Source organism: Nicotiana sylvestris, chromosome 11 (assembly GCF_000393655.2).
Source record: "Nicotiana sylvestris chromosome 11, ASM39365v2, whole genome shotgun sequence".
NCBI lineage: Eukaryota > Viridiplantae > Streptophyta > Magnoliopsida > Solanales > Solanaceae > Nicotiana > Nicotiana sylvestris.
This window is the reverse complement of record NC_091067.1, coordinates 67810910-67827505: the sequence shown is the minus strand read 5'-3', so window position 1 is coordinate 67827505 and position 16596 is coordinate 67810910.

Here is a 16596-nt window from a genome sequence, read left to right as displayed (position 1 = left end):
GGTTGATTGAAAAAAAGCCTTGGATACTTTTGAATTTTCCCTAGGTAACACATAGTTGTTTTCTCGTTAAAAACCTCACCGGAAAAACCCATTTGGGATAAAACCCGACCTAAGGGAAAAAGAGTGCAACTCGTGCTTTAAAACCATAGGTCTTCGTGTAGAAGGGTTCTCTTCGATGTCTTTGTCACACCTCCTTTTTACCCCGAAAGGATATAAGAGAATTTTTCCAATTAAAGTGACATAAATCGAAATGAGATTATTTATATTCAAATTCTGAGTTGCCACTTAGGATAATTTATGGTGTCCTAAGTCACCGGTTTAAAATCCCGAATCGAGGAAGTTTGACACTTATTTATGGCCTGCGAGCACAAAAATTCGGGTAAAAAATTTTGTTAACCCGGAGAAGGTGTTAGGCATTCACGGGTTTCGTAGTTTTAGCACGATCGCTCAACTATTAATAATTGGCCTAATTATCTGATTTATTATGTGTTTAAACCTATTGTGCATTTTTAACTTTATAACTGCTTTTATTGGTTATGAAATTATTTTCTGGAACGAGGCACGATTGTCGTACACTTGTCATTTTTTAACATATTGCGAATCGCGTCGCATGAAATGACCCGCGGTTTACAACATGCCTATTATTTTATATTATTATTCGAAGTTGTGGTTGGGTCACATGAAATGTGCACCCGAATTTGGGAATTACGTACCGTAACCATGTCACGAGAACCGTACCCATAGTCACGATGATTCTTTATTAATCGCACCAAAAGGTTTGCCTAACCATGCCAATGTCCTTTTCTACCATGATATACTAAATGCCTCCAATGTGACAACATTAGAAAACCAAGAGAAATAAAAATCAGATCAGTTGTACACATTGACGAAGGTATATATAAAATATGCATCCAATGTCAATTAGAGAGGACTAAAATATGTAATAAACTTGAGTGAAGTAATGTCCATGTAATCTGAATGAGTTTAGGATTTCATGTGATAGGATGGTGAAGGCCTTGTGATGGTTTAGCAGATCATTAGCACAATAGGATTGTTCTTGAAGCTCTTTACTCCACATTAAGAAAATCTAACTAATAGGTAAAGAAGAAGTACCTGAGATCTCCTATTCTGCTAGTGCAAGAAAATATGAAGAAAAGTCATCGACGAAGCCTTCCTTAAGGTTGAACATTCTGAGGAGTTTCTTTCTGAATTCTGATACAACATGTATAGCAACAGCATACACTAAAGAATAAGCCAACAGTTCATTACAAGCTTCTACAGAAGATATTGGCTTCTCGTTGGCCACTCATGTGGTATTTTAGAATGTTGTGCAAGGACAAAACAGAGTCTTCACCGCTCGGCAGGCAACGGACTGACCAAACTTCGCTGGAGAAACTCGAATCTCATCGACAAACTCGAACTCAGCTCAACCTCAATCGAACTCCAAAATTGAAACCAAGAACTCGGAATCGCAAAGAGGAAACATGATACATGTTTTGTTTTGCTTAAGCTCAATCCAATTAACTTTTAAAACAAAGACTATTTATATGTATATGTTTTGAGTAATGTGAGAAAACAAATAAAAACTTTCAAGTCCTAGCCTTCCCTTTTAATTTCTCTCCGTTTTGTATCCCTCTTCTTACTGCGGGTGCGTGTTTGTGTGTTTATCGGCTGATTGGTTTTGTTTTCAGATGAGGGGGACGGCTGGTTAGTATTGCTGAAGCTTAGGTCGTTGGTTCATTTTTTAGGTGAAGAAGAAAGGGGTGCTCAAAGTTAAGAAGAAGATGAAGTTCAGGGGGTCCTCCTTTTTGGTTCTGCGGCTATCTCTCTTAGGTCTTAGGATTTCTTGGGTTACTTTTAATTAGGATATAAGAGGGGAATGGGTAAATGAGCTTGGATTTAGGAAATTGGGTTGGACCTTGTCTTTTGAGTTTAAATTTAGGCTGAGAAGACCAAACAATACAATATATCTATAAAGTGTAAAAATCGATTTTAATTAAAATAAACTAATATAAAACTAAATATTAAAAGTGAAACTAATTTTTGTATTTTCAAATGTTATAATAAAGTAAAAAGTAGGAAGAATAGGCTAAAGCCATGGTGAAATTAAAATACTATAAATATAAATATACTAATTGACTTTAAATTAAAGATGAAAATATTTTTGTAATTTTTTTATGATAAAATAAAGTAAAAGAATCAAAACTAGTTAAACTAATTATATTACACCTAAACTAAATATTTAAATGCTAAAATGTGTAAAATCTTGGGGAGGATCAAAATTTTTTTGTCTACAACTGCCCCTCTTTAACTGGAAACACGAAGTATTTTCAGACAAAGAACGACGAGACAGGTTTTTTGACCCACCCTTATTTAGAGAGACCAAAAACTAAAAGAAAGGAGAATGTGACCGAGTGCTGGTATCTGAGCTGCCTACATATCCTTGGCTAATCAGGCCACGTGTAGTTCAGAAGTGGATGAAGTGATGGCGTATACCGAGGTGGAGAGTCGAATGAAGTGCCGTTGAGGTTCCGATCCGTGGTCCTGTTATTACATAAAAAATCAAAATTGAAAAGACTATCTAAGCCTATCAGCTACGAGTTACAAGATTCCTATCTGTGAGTCTTCTGAAGCTTGATCTTGAGTCTTGGTTGGTTCTTCATGCAGACTCTGATTTGAATCTTGATGCTTGTTAGCTGTAGGTGTTAGTTCATTCTTCCACGACTTCTTCGGATCAAGACTGGACATGCAGTGCTCGTGACTTCACCCATGTCTTGAGCAGTGCACATCTTTCATCTGCTTCTACATTTGGATTCACTTCCCTCTTTTTTTTTGGATTGAGACTTATTCTCTTGGTTATCTCGGACTGTCGACTCGCATTTTTGAGGCGAGCTTCCGCTACTTCTAACTTGAATTGACTTCTGAAATGACTTCTCTCGTTCTCCAGGTGGGCAACTGCTATTGACTTGAAATTTGAAGTAACTCTGAAATGAATTCCTTTGTTCTCCAGGTGGGAGCCAGATACTACAGCAAAACAACCAAAACAAAAGAAACGTTTCTGCCCCAGTATGCACTAGGAAGATTTGTGAGTTGTTAGCAGACCTATGAGTCACCTATGCTATTGATGAACGATGCAATTGAAGACTCGACCAGGATGTGCATCTCCTGTGAGTAAAACCAAGAAAATTTCGACTAGCAAATGCGTCTGCTAAAAAACCTAAATGAATCGGACTAGGAAGTGCATCTCCTAGATCTAAGATTGAGCTTGCGAAAGCTTGACTAAAGTAAAAACTGACCCTATTCTCCAGGCGGGACCCCTGATTTCAAGAAAACTAAAGATTAATAACGTAAGAAAACTAAAAATTGACAATTTTTTTTCAAATCCAGACTTCCCTTTTTTTAAAATATTATCCTAGGAGAAAATTCATCAGACTAGGTCTCTTTTTTTTTTTTGGTATCTTAGGAGAAAGATTCATCAGACTAAGATTTCTATCCTAGGAGAAAATTCATCAGACTAGGTTTTCTATCTTAGGAGAAAGATTCATCAGACTAAGATTTTGATCCTAGGAGAAAAATTCATCAGACTAGGTTTTCTATCCTAGGAGAACAATTCATCAGACTAAGATTTCTATCCTATGAGAAAGTTCATCAGACTAGGTCTTCTATCTTAGGAAAAAGATTCATCAGACTAAGATTTTGATCCTAGGAGAAAGTTCATCAGACTAGGTCTCTTTTCTTCTCTTTTTTTGTTGGTATCTTAGGAGAAAGATTCATCATACTAACATTTCTATCCTAGAAGAAAGTTCAACAGACTAGGTCTCCTATCTTAGGAGAAAAATTCATCAGACTAAGATTTCGATCCTAGGAGAAAATTCATTAGACTAAGTTTTCTATTTTAGGAGAAAGATTCATCACACTAAGACTTATATCCCAGGAGAAAGTTCATCAGACTAAGATTTATATCCCAGGAGAAAGTTCATCAGACTAGGTTTTCTATCTTAGGAGAAAAATTCATCAGACTAAGATTTCTTATCCTAGGAGAAAATTCATCAGACTAGGTTTCTTATCTTAGGAGAATCAGACTAAGATTTCTATTGGAAGAAAAATCCATCCGACTAGGATGCATTACCCAAGGTGGAAAAAATGTAAAAAGCAATGTCATGATTTTATGCACACTAGCAAGACAAATAAAGACAAAGATTTAAGAAACTTCCCTTTGTCGGTTCTTCTCTTCTTTTCTTTTTCTCCTCTTTTTTTGTTTTTTTTTTCCTTTTTTTCTTTCTTTTTTGAATCATTTTCCTTGCACTGCTTTGTTCCTGTTTCACACAAAGAAAAATTTGTCAGTTTTGAAAATGGTGGTCGGTTTGTGGCCTTAATCTTGGGCAGTTTGGTTGTGTGCACATTCGCTTTTAGAAAATTGACTGTATTGGTAATTAGCTGCACTTATGGGAGACTCTGTTGTTGCTTTAAAGGAAACTTTACTTTCTGTATCAATCCTAATTTTTCGCTCTCAATGCCATTGGTATTTTGTGGCTCAATCAGACTTTCGCCAACTGGAGATCTTTGCTTAGGTGACCTTTTCTGATATCTTGAATAACTTCCTGCTTTTGAGCAATTTGTTTGTCAAAGAGAATCACAAGTTTTCTTTGCTTGCGCCAAGTTGGCTGACAAGAGTCTTTTGGGGGAGCCTTTGCATGAATCCTCAAGGCATGCTGACAGTAAAAACTGAGTGTGCTGGCCAAATTTACTTTATGCAATTGAAAAACTAGTAGCAGATTTTGAAATCTTTTCTTGGTTGTTATGACAAGGAGCAACTCAGAGTGAAGGACACAATGATGCAAATAAACAAATATTAATAAGAAATGCCCCTGTCGGAAGGACAGAAGGAGGAGTTTTTTTTCATTTTCTTCTTTTTTTTCTTTTATTTTTTTCCCTTTTTTTTTCAATATCTAGCCTCAATGATCATGACATGCATTTTGAATTCAACGGCCTGATCTATCAAACTAATCCAATCTTTCCTTTTACCATTCTTATGACCATTGAAGTTTGGCTTGTTCATGCCGATCATTTGCATCGACTTCATGACTCACTTTCGACTAGTGGTGCCACAGGGGGTTTCCACCAACAAGTCTCTCTCATTTATTCATTTCTGCTTACAGTCGTCTTACAGTGCCCGTGAAGGTTTTCACTAGTAAGACTCTCTCATTTTCTTTTATTTCCTTTTTCTTTTGCTTTCTTGTGCGAGCATCTTGACAGTGCTCTTTGTCGTGTGACAACCGTTGCTCATTGCATGCCTCTCTTGGCATTCTTGAAGGCATATCGGGAGGTCTTTATTTGGAAGAAGTTTTGATAGGGTTGGAAAGAAAAGACGTCATGCATGCTCAAAATAGACTCAAAGTAAAGGGGGTTGTAGACTTACAACTCTTGGAATCGACTCTTTCAAAAGTGATATAAAATCTTTGCCCCAGTTTCAGCTATTGGGGATTTTTTGGAATATTTTTTCTTTTTTTGGAATTATTATTTGGTTGGACCGAACCGTGAGGCTGCCTACGTATCCTTTTTTTAAGGATTCAGGTCGAAAGTAATTCAAACATCTGACCTAACTATTTTTCATTTTTCTTTCTGTTTCTTTATCTTTTTTCTTTTTTTTTTTTAAAGTTGTCCCAGCTTCTGTTTTCCGGGGGCATGGACCTTTGACTGTTTTTTTCTTTTTTCTTTTCACTTGAACTTTCTAAGAGTTGCCTTAGTTTGTACTCTTAGGGCAGGGCATGAACTTTTTTCATCAATTTTTCATTTTTATTTTTTTATTGGACTTTTAACTTTAAACTTGATTTCAAAAGAGGGTGGTCAAAGAAAATAATACAGGCTCAAAAGGGGTAACATGTCACGACCCCGGTTTGCCTTCCGTGAACCATCGTGATGACACCTAGTCTCTACGACTAGGTAAGCCTAAAATGCGGGAGATGAACAAATTCGCGGAAAAAAATAATTTAAAACAGAAATAGAGTGATAAAATAACATTTAAAAGTGCCGCTCTACATACACAATATTTAACTCTTAAAAGCTAATACATATGCCCAAAACTCGGAAACCCATGAATCACAAGATAAGGATACTACATAGTGCGCTAACTCTAGAATAGCCTAAAACAAAGTAAATACAGAAGGGCTGTAACTACAAGGGAGAATGGAGAGAGACTCATCGGTCTGCGGATGCGGCAGATATACCTCGAAGTCTCCGAAGGGTCGCCTCACCTCAAGGATGGTAAGTCTGAGTCAAAGTACCTGGATCTGCACATGAAAAACATGCGCAGAAAGGGCATGAGTACACCACAATGGTACTTAGTAAGTGCCAAGCCTAACCTCGGTCGGGTAGTGACGAGGAAGGTCAGGTCCCTACTGAGGTTAAATAAAATATAAAGTTCGACAGTGTAGAACAAAGAAGTATAAATAAGTACAGCAGTAAAGTAATACAGGATGTAAAGGACCACAATAACTATACAGAGGCAAAGTAAGCATAGAAGGAAATACAACTCAACACCAAATCTTAACAATCGGGGATCTCCCAAGATACCGTCCTGTAGTCCCAAATATACATATCCAATAGGTCTCCCGTGACACCATTCCGTAGTCCAACTCATAGAGCACGGGGATCTACCGGAATCCCGTTTCGTAGTCCCAAATGTAAATACTCAGTATTGGGGGAATCTACCGGGTGCATTCCCGTTGTTCCATATAACTATGCAGGGGGATCTACCGGAATCTCACATCCGTAGTCCCAAATGTAAACAGACAAGGGTGAGCTACCAGAATCCCACATCCGTAGTCCCAATGTAAATACACAGTAGCAACAAGAAAATATTCAGGAAATGTCAAATTTCACATTAAGGCAAACAAGTAATTCTAGCCTATCATGCTGCACAGAATTCAAGTAAGGCAGTTTGAGCATATAAAGCAATTAAATAACTTAAAACATGTTTTCCTAAGCTAACAACAGGCTTAATAGTGCAAGTAATAAAAACAGGAAAGGAAACATACTAGTAATTACTTAATGAAAAATCGGATTTCCAACAATTAGCTCAAGTACACACTCGTCACCTCACGTACAAGGCATTTTAATTACCAAATATACCAAATCCTAAGGGGAAGGTCCTCCCCATAAGAGTAGGCAAGCCACTTACCTTGAACTAGCTCAAATCAATCTAAATCCACGCTCTTGCCACGAGTATTCGGCTCCAAATGGCCTAAATCTATTCAATTCAATTTCATAATGTAAATAACACTTCAAGTAACTGATTCTATAAAGAAATTCTAAGCTAATACGTGAAATTAGGTAAAATAACCAAAACGCCCCTCGGACCCATATCTCGGAATCATGTAAAATTTACATTTTCAGAATCCTCACACTCTCACAAATGCAGTCATACCAAAGGTACCAAAATCGGACCTCAATTGGTTCCTCTAATGGTCACTCAAAGGTCTCTAATTAGTCAAGCCCTAACCCACAATTTACCACTGATTTTCCTTAATTTTTCATGCTTAAATTGATAAAAATCATTCCAATAACGAGTTTAGGGACCAAAGACCTTACCCCAATGAACTCCTCTGAAAATCCCTCTTGAAAAGTGCTTCCCAAGTTTCTTCCCGTTTGAAATATGGTGAAAAATGGCTAAATTTTGCGAAGGCAAGAATTTATATGTTTCTGCCCAGCAATTTTCGCATCTGCGGCTCTGGGACCGCATCTGCAGTCCTGCTTTTGCAGACCAATGGTCGCATCTGTGACAATCACTAACTCAGCCTAATTTTCGCATCTGCGACTCCCCATCCGCAGATACGGTACCGCTCCTGCGGAAATTCCACCGCTTCTGCGACTCCTACTGAACCTCCCCATTTCTGCTTCTGTGATGCTAAATAATGCTTCAGCGGCTCCGCATTTGCTGTCCCACACTCGCAGGTGCTGTTATGATAGAAAACCAGCTGAGGCTGCAACTCCAAACTCCAAAATCCTTCCATCAACCATCCGAAATCATCTCGAGGCTTCCGGGACCTCAACCAAAGGCAACAACATGTCTAATACTACTGTCCAAACATATACCAACCTTTAAAACACCTAAAACAACATCGAAACGCCGAATTAACCACAGATTCAAGCCTAAAAATCCCAAAACTCTAATAATACGCTTTCGATCAAAAAGTCGATCAAACCTCATCCGAATGACCTGAAATTTTGCACACACATCACATTCAACACTACGAGCTACTCCAACTTCCGGAATTTCATTCCAACCCTCGAATAAAAAATCTCACTATCGAACCGTAACTTCAAAATTTGACCTTTCGGTATTTCAAGCCTAATTTAGCTACGGACCTCCAAAACATAATTCGAACACGCTCCCAACCCCGAAATCACCCAACGGAGCTAGCGGAACCATCAGATTTCCATTCCAAGGCCATCTTCATACTATTCCGACTACATCAAACTTTCCAACACTTAAGCTCTCATTTATGGACTAAGTGTCCCAAAACTCTCTGAAACTCAAAACCGAACATCCTGGCAAATCAAAATAGTAGAGATAAATACGGTAAAAGCAATTAATAGGGGATCAGGGCATAAATTTCTAAGACGGCCGGCCGGGTCGTCACATAACAAAAGGATATAAAGTGTTTGGATAGCAGAAAAAGAACCTCCCAGCCTCGAGAATGCCAAACATAGTATCGTTTTGCGATCACAGCATTGTCGAACATGTCTGTCTTCTTAGTATATTGTGGTCACAAGACACTTTCCATCCCTTAATATTAAACTTTCCAACAAACTTCAATTGATTCTTCTTCAACCCGATCTTCACAATGATTTTGAAGGTAAAGATCCTTAACCTCCACGGGTATAACTATTTTAATTCCACTTGAATTTTACCCGGGCTTAACTCCAAGGTATTTCAACTCTTTTTCATCCTAAAAAGTGTCTTTTTCTCAGTTATCCAATTCAATCTTATATCAATTTTCTAAGATCTGGCAAAAAATTCCGCATGCATATCATGCCACTAGAACTAGCATGAAAAGAACTATGCACAAAATGGACACAAAGTGACTGACTGCTTTTTATTGAATAAAGGATAGCAGAATTTGATCACAAAAAGAAGAAGAAATGACGGAAAAAATAAGCTACCATGGCTAAAATAGTACTGACTTTCAAATTACTAAGCGACATCTTAGCCACACATTCACACATCAGCCTTACTACGACATTTAACCATTTTGATTGTTTTGGATTCAACACTCAAATTTTGACAATCATCCCGAGCAGGTCATGTCCTATTGCTCAAATCTGGTAAATTCAACCACACATTTGCCTCCATTTTTGATTTGTTTTCGCCAAATTGCATGCTTGCCTTTTCATGACCTTGTATTAACAACAATGGTACTTGTTCCATTGGTTGAGAAGATGCTTTTATTTCCAAGAGATCTTGGGTGGTTTTTGTAACTATCCATTGCAAACCAACAAACCGACTACCTTTGACTAGGTTTTATTTCAAAACAACAAGCATGTTAGAATAAACACTCTCTTTTTTTTTTTCTCTTTTCTGTTTTTTTTCTTTTCCCTTTTTTTTCATTTTTTTAATTATCCGATCGAACCTGATGTGGGTTGGTTGCCTACATATCATGACGCCGCATAAATCAGATCTTTGCGTAGTTCGGGAAGATTAGGAATAAAGTAAATAAACTAACGTTTTTTTTGATTTTTTAATTTTAGAAATAAAGACTCGTATAGAAGAAAGAAAATATTTTTTGATTTCGATTTTTTTTTCCCGGGATTTCTGAAAAGAGAAAAAAAAGGCTTCTAAAGAAGAAAGAAAATATTATTGAATTTTTGGGCTTTTATTTTGAATTTATGAAAGAAATACTTCTAAAGAAAAAAGAAAACATTTTTGAATTTTGAATTTTCTTTTCAATTTTCGAAAGAAGAATGAAAATATTTTTGGATTTTTGATTTTCTTTTTCAAATTTTTTGAAAGAAAGAATTCTAAAGTAGAAAGAAAATATTTTTTTGGATTTTTTATTATTTATTTATTTTATATTTTGAATATTTGGGAAAAGGACTTCTAAAATAAAGGTAGAAAAATATTTTTTTTTGATTTTGATTTTCTTTTCGAATGAAAGACTTCTAAAATGAAAGAAAATTTTTTTGGTTTTAAATTTCTTTTATTCGTGATTTTCTAAAGAAAGACTTCTAAAGAAGGAATTAAAGATTTGTTTTTGGATTTTTGAAAATTGGGACCGGAACCGATGAGGTTTGCCTACGTATCTCACATCCGGTGAGAATCAGACCCACGTAGTTCGTCCAGTTTTGACATAATTGGAAAAACATGATATTGACTTACTTTTTTTTGAAATATATTTTCTTTTCCTCTCTTTTTTTCAAAAATTTTGACAGAGTTTTGAGGCATTTCAAATATCGGAGTTTTCAGAACCGGGTGAATTCTCTATCCTACCTCACTCTTGTTTTTTATGTTTTTCTTTCCTTAGCCGGTCAACATACAAACCGAAGCGACTAAATGTACAAGTAGCACGTAAGATGCATCAGGATAACCTTTTTAATTTGGGTACACCTGTCCTAGACGGACCCAACCCCTGTGTTGAGTCCCCAAAGTCAAATGCACGTGATGCAAACAAAACGTTCCTACTAGGGATCCAGCATGAGGCTATGTTATTCTATGTTTAAACCCTATGGTGTATTGTTCTAGACCTAGCTTACCCGAGCGGATAACTCGAGCCGAGGGGGGCAGCGTACCGGGAAATACAAAAGCTTCACCGGCTTTGCAACTTGTCCGAACCTCGTTCTAAAATTAGGATATGACTCTAATAGAAAAGAAGTCATGCGAAGTGCACACTCCCTAGAACATTTAGAAGACTCAGAGAGAAGAGGGTTTCGTAACAGTTTATATACAATTCAAACAATATCCAAGCAGTAAAAAGCGTCATTTAGCACATTAGGCTCAAACACATAAAAATTAGATAATAATAAAAGCCAACTATAACAGTTATTCTAAGCTCGAATTCTGAACCCTGAATCAGAAGTTCTGGGATCTTATCCCCAGCAGAGTTTCCAGAGCTGTCACACTTCCTTTTTACCCCGAAAAGATATAAGAGAGTTTTACCAATTAAAGTGATATAAATCGAAATGAGATTTTTTATATTCAAATTCAGAGTTGCCACTTGGGATAATTTATGGTGTCCCAATTCACCGGTTTAAAATCCCAAATCGAGGAAGTTTGACTCTTATTTATGGTTTGCGAACACAGAAATCCGGGTAAGGAATTCTGTTAACTCAGGAAAAGGTGTTAGGCATTCCCAGGTTCCATAGTTTTAGCAAGGTCGCTCAATTATTAATAATTGACCTCATTATCTGATTTATTACGTGTTTAAACCTATTGTGCATTTTTAACATTATAACCGCTTTTATTGTTTATGGAATTATTTTCTGAAACGAGACACGATTGTCATACACTTGTTATTTTTTAACACATTGCGAATTGCGTCGCATGAAATGCATCTGCGGTTTACAACATGCTTATTATTTTTATTATAATTCGAAGTTGTGGTCGGGTCACATGAAATGTGCACCCAAATTTGGGAATTATGAATCGTAACCATGTCACTGGAACCGTTACCCATAGTCACGATTGTCACACCTCCTTTTTCCTCCCCCGCGAGAGTACAAAGGGAGTTTTTTCCAATTAAAGGACAGTCGAAACGGGATTTGTTTATTTATTTCAGAGTCGCCACTTGGGAGATTTAGGGTGTCCCAAGTCACCTATTTTAATCCCGAACCGAGGAAAAATGACTCTGTATTACAGTCCGCGAACCAGAAATCCGGATAAGGAATTCTGTTAACCCGGGAGAAGGTGTTAGGCATTCCCGAGTTCCGTGGTTCTAGCACGGTCGCTCAACTGTTATATTTGGCTTGATTATCTGATTTTATACAAATATGGACTCATGTGCAAGTTTTATCTTTTTACCGCTTTCAACATCGTTTAAAAACATGTCTTTGGATTGGGACACATAAAATGCATCCACGATCCGGAACGTATTTTTATTCAATGTTTTGGGATTTGGATTTGGGTCGCATAAATGCATACCCGTGTTTAAGAATGTATTATTATTATATCGCGCCTAAAGCAATTAGCGATTTATTACTTTGGGGTAGAGCCGTGAAATTTGCTAAAACGACTCCTCCTTAATTCTAAGCAATTAAATGTACATTTATTGAGGGCCCCGCAATCTATACATTTTATTAAGCGAGGCTCATCTCATTTATTTTCCTAAATGAATAAATCTTAAAGCGACTACATTTTGCTATTTAAAATTAGTCTCTAAAATGAATAAAGAAAATCCTAATTAATTACGTTTTTTTTATTATTATTATTTAAGAAAACATGACACGCTAATTGCTTGATTCATACAAATATTGATGAAAAAGGGATTTTATTCTTAATTTCGAAAATTATAAATTAAATAAAAATTCAACAACTAATATTCAAAATAAACAAATATAGCTAGATTAAAACTTAGCATTGTTATTTTTTTTAAAAAATATTATTGAGATTAATTATTCACAATCATTTGAAACTAAATTTAACCATAATTACTAAAGCTTATTAGAAAGTTTATTAGACTTAAACGTTCTTCTAATCTTGATTAAGCTCAAGTCATGCCTTAATGCCTAATTTACGATGTTTAATTTAAATTCGTGTCTTAGCTAAATTTAGCTACTTGTTCATGATCAACCTATAATCTTGAAGCCTTCATAACTAGTGAATTAACCTATTTTGCCGAACCGATTTATTACAGACTAACTTATGATATTATTTTCTTATTCCAATTATTATTTAGTAATTCATGAAATAGCTTAAATACAATCAACAAAAGGAACAAAGAAAAAAAAACGAAATTAAAACTTCAAATTTTCATTCTTCATATGTATTCACGCTTCATATTTCGGATTACAATAACCAGCTTTTCAGTTGTGTACCTGATATTGGAAGCAAAAGAAAATGAATATGAGAATCAGCAGCAGCAGTAAAATCAGTACAACACAGCAACAATAGCCCAGCAACAGTAACAACCCAGTAACGGACCGGTAGAGTAGTAATCCAAAAAAACAAAAGCTTCCAGCTTTGATGAAACAACAATTAATTCTGATTTCAAACAACAAAAGAAAGCAGAATATTTTTTTAGTTTTTTTTTATTTGAAAGCTTAAATATTTTTTCGGAATTTTCTATCTCTTAAATGTTCAGCCCTTTTCTCTCTCTTATTTTCAGATTTGTTTCTCTCTCCCGTTTTTTTCCTGTCTGTGTATTTCTCTTGTCCTCCCTTTTTATTCTGATTTCAAGACTTCTTATAACCCCTCTCATAAAATCTTTCCATTAATTAAAATCAACCCATTTTCTCTACCAAACCCATTATCTTCCCACTCATTCTCATTACATTAAATAACATATCACACCACCCCATTTCATTTTGTCCCCCATGCTTTATTTAAAATAATGCAAGATTCCCCTTTAAATTAAATCTTGTCCCCCCTTTATATTAAATAATCATATCACAACCCACCCCATTTCATTTTGTCCCCCATGCTTCAAATAAACAATTACAAAATGTACAATTCCTAAACTACCCCTTCCGACCTTACTGAAATTACCAAACTACCCCTGAACGTATTACAAATTTACCAAACTACCCATCAGCTATAACACATCAATTAATCAAACTTAACCAAAATATAGACAATATGATCAATTTCTAACAATGTTCAAACAACAATATGAACACGGATGAACATCATAACAACAATATCACATGAACATGATTTTAACAACATTTCAACAACAAATCACATGAACACAAATTGAACAACCAAGAACAACTAAAATTTGATTGAACAATATTTTAGCAACAAACAATCCTATTTTCGGATTCAACAACAACAACAAACAAAGTATGAAGATTTCTAAATTCAATCATATTGAACTTAAAATCAACTCTAACAACATTACAACAAACAATTCTTATATTAAACTTTAAACAAGATTATGAGAACAATTCAAGCAATAATCATAAATGGTAAACAAGAAATCAAACTATACAAAATTCGGATTCAAGATCATCCAAACAAAGTATGAACATGAATGAATCTATTTTAAGACAACAAACATGACGGATTAAACGATTAAAACAATATATTCCTTTAATACAACTAAATTCTTTAAACAAATAACAAGATCGACGAAGAAACAATTATGAACTTAAACTTGAACTTAACAATATTAACAATTTCTAACAATACATAAACACATGAAACAAATTGAAGAAATAGTTGATTAAATTTCAATTTGAATCTAACAAACATCAAACTAACAAATACTTACTTAAACAATAATACAAACATGAAATAAACATGAAAACAACTAATTAAACTTCTATTTTGAAATCTGAAAATTAATTTTAACAAAGCACATGAACATGAACAAACTAGAAAAATAATTTCAACGATGAACAACGAACAAAACAAGAATTGAATTCTTTAACGATTTTGGATCCGGAAAATATCAAACAAAAATATGGACAAAAATAAAACTCAAAAACAACTAACCGGAGATGAATCAACGACGAACTTTGATTGTAAACAAATCTGTCCGAGAACGAATCTCGCACCAAGATAACTTGACGTCGAAGACGACTACGAACGGACGACCAAAGAAGGTGGTCGTTTGGCATCGTTTAAAACGAAGAATGGCAGCCCGCCACAAGCAGAAGGCAGCAGCAGCAACACTGCTGGAGCAGCAGCACGAAACAGTGGCAGCAGCGGTGTCGGAGAAGATGCAACGGCAGCCATGGGAGCTCGAGTTCGAGCTCGATGAAGCTCGTCCATGGCTGGACGCGGCGGGCAGCAGTTGTGGTGGTTTGTTTGGACGACACAGCAGCAACATGAAGGATGAAAAACGCAGCAGCAGCAGTGTTGGAGAAGAAGAAAACGCAACAGCAGGAGGAGAAGCAACTACGGGCAACAATGGTGGCGTAGAAGTTGCTCGACGAACTTGAAAAACGCAGCCATGGCAGCGAGGGGATGTCGTGGGGGTGAGAGTGGTTGTGTTGTGTGTGTGTTGACGTGAGGGGGCAGGGGTGTGAGGGGGGAAGGTCTGCCATAGGAGGAAGGGATGTGAGCTTGAGGAAGAAGAAGAAGATAGGAGAGGGGGGGGGATGGTTTAGATTTTTAGGGTTTTCTTCTCTTATTTTTGTTTTGTTTTGTTTTTGTTTTGTAAAAATGAAAGACAAATGGGGTTTGAGTCTTTTGGGTTATGGACTGGGTCGACCCAGTTCGAAATGGACTGGGTCGTAGGGAAGATTGGGCCAATTTTTGGGCCTGTGGCTTGAAATTGAAGAAGAGGCCTAATTCCGACTTTCTTTATATTTTTGCTTTCTTTTCTTCTTTTATTTCTCTAAAACTAAATTATAAAAATACTTAAACTATTATTAAGAATTAAATTAAGTTATAAAAGCGCAAATTAACTCCCAATAACAATTAACGCACAATTAAGTATTAATTAAGCATAAAATTGTATATTTGGACATTAAATGCTAAAAATGCAAACGATGCTTATTTTTGTAATTTTTTAATTTTTGTAAAACAAATTTAATTACTAACAACTATAGAATTAAATCCTACATGCAAAATGCGACATATTTTTGTATTTTTTATTAATTTATCAAATAAACACGCACAGACAAATACAAATAATATCACAAAATATCACAAAATTGCACACCAAAGAAAAATCATTTTATTTTTGGATTTTTTGGGAGTAATTCTCATATAGGGCAAAAATCACGTGCTTACAGCTGCCCCTCTTTGCCCGGATACACGAAGGGTTTTCGTGCAAAGATAAAGCGAGCGATTTTTGCCCATCCGAGTACTCCGTGTGAAGCATTTTTTGAAAAAGATTTGACCGAACCTTTGCTTCAAAGGTTTCCTACATATCCTGGGCTAAACAGGAATCAGGTCAATGTAGTTCGGGAAGTTTTTGGTAGCTGGGACTACCGTGGGACTGCGATGTTACTGCTGTTGCATGCTGTTATCACTGCTTACCGATCTCCTTGTTACACCGTGCTTAAAAGAAAACAAGAAGCTAGGCTAGACTAAAATTTGTTCTTGTTGCCTTGCTTTCTTGTCGGCTTGTGTTTCCTCCGGTGCTTTTCTTCCGATGCTTTTCTTCCTTTTGACACATGGACTTGAGTTTATGCTGGGACCTCTTGTTGCAACCTTCTGCTTCCCGGTGCTGGGGATTTTATTGTTTACTGCTGGGGATTCCTGTTGTAACCTTCCGCCTTCTGGTGGGGTTACTGATTCCAAACTCTGTAATACAAGACTAAAAAGTTGCTTCAATGCAAAATTATGAAATGTATGCCCGCATTATACTGGTGGGCGACCTAGAGCTGAAAGTATTCCCGCATTTTACTGGTGGGCGACCTAGAACATGAATGTATTCCCGCATTTTACTGGTGGACGACCTAGAACTGAAATGTATTCCCACATTTTAC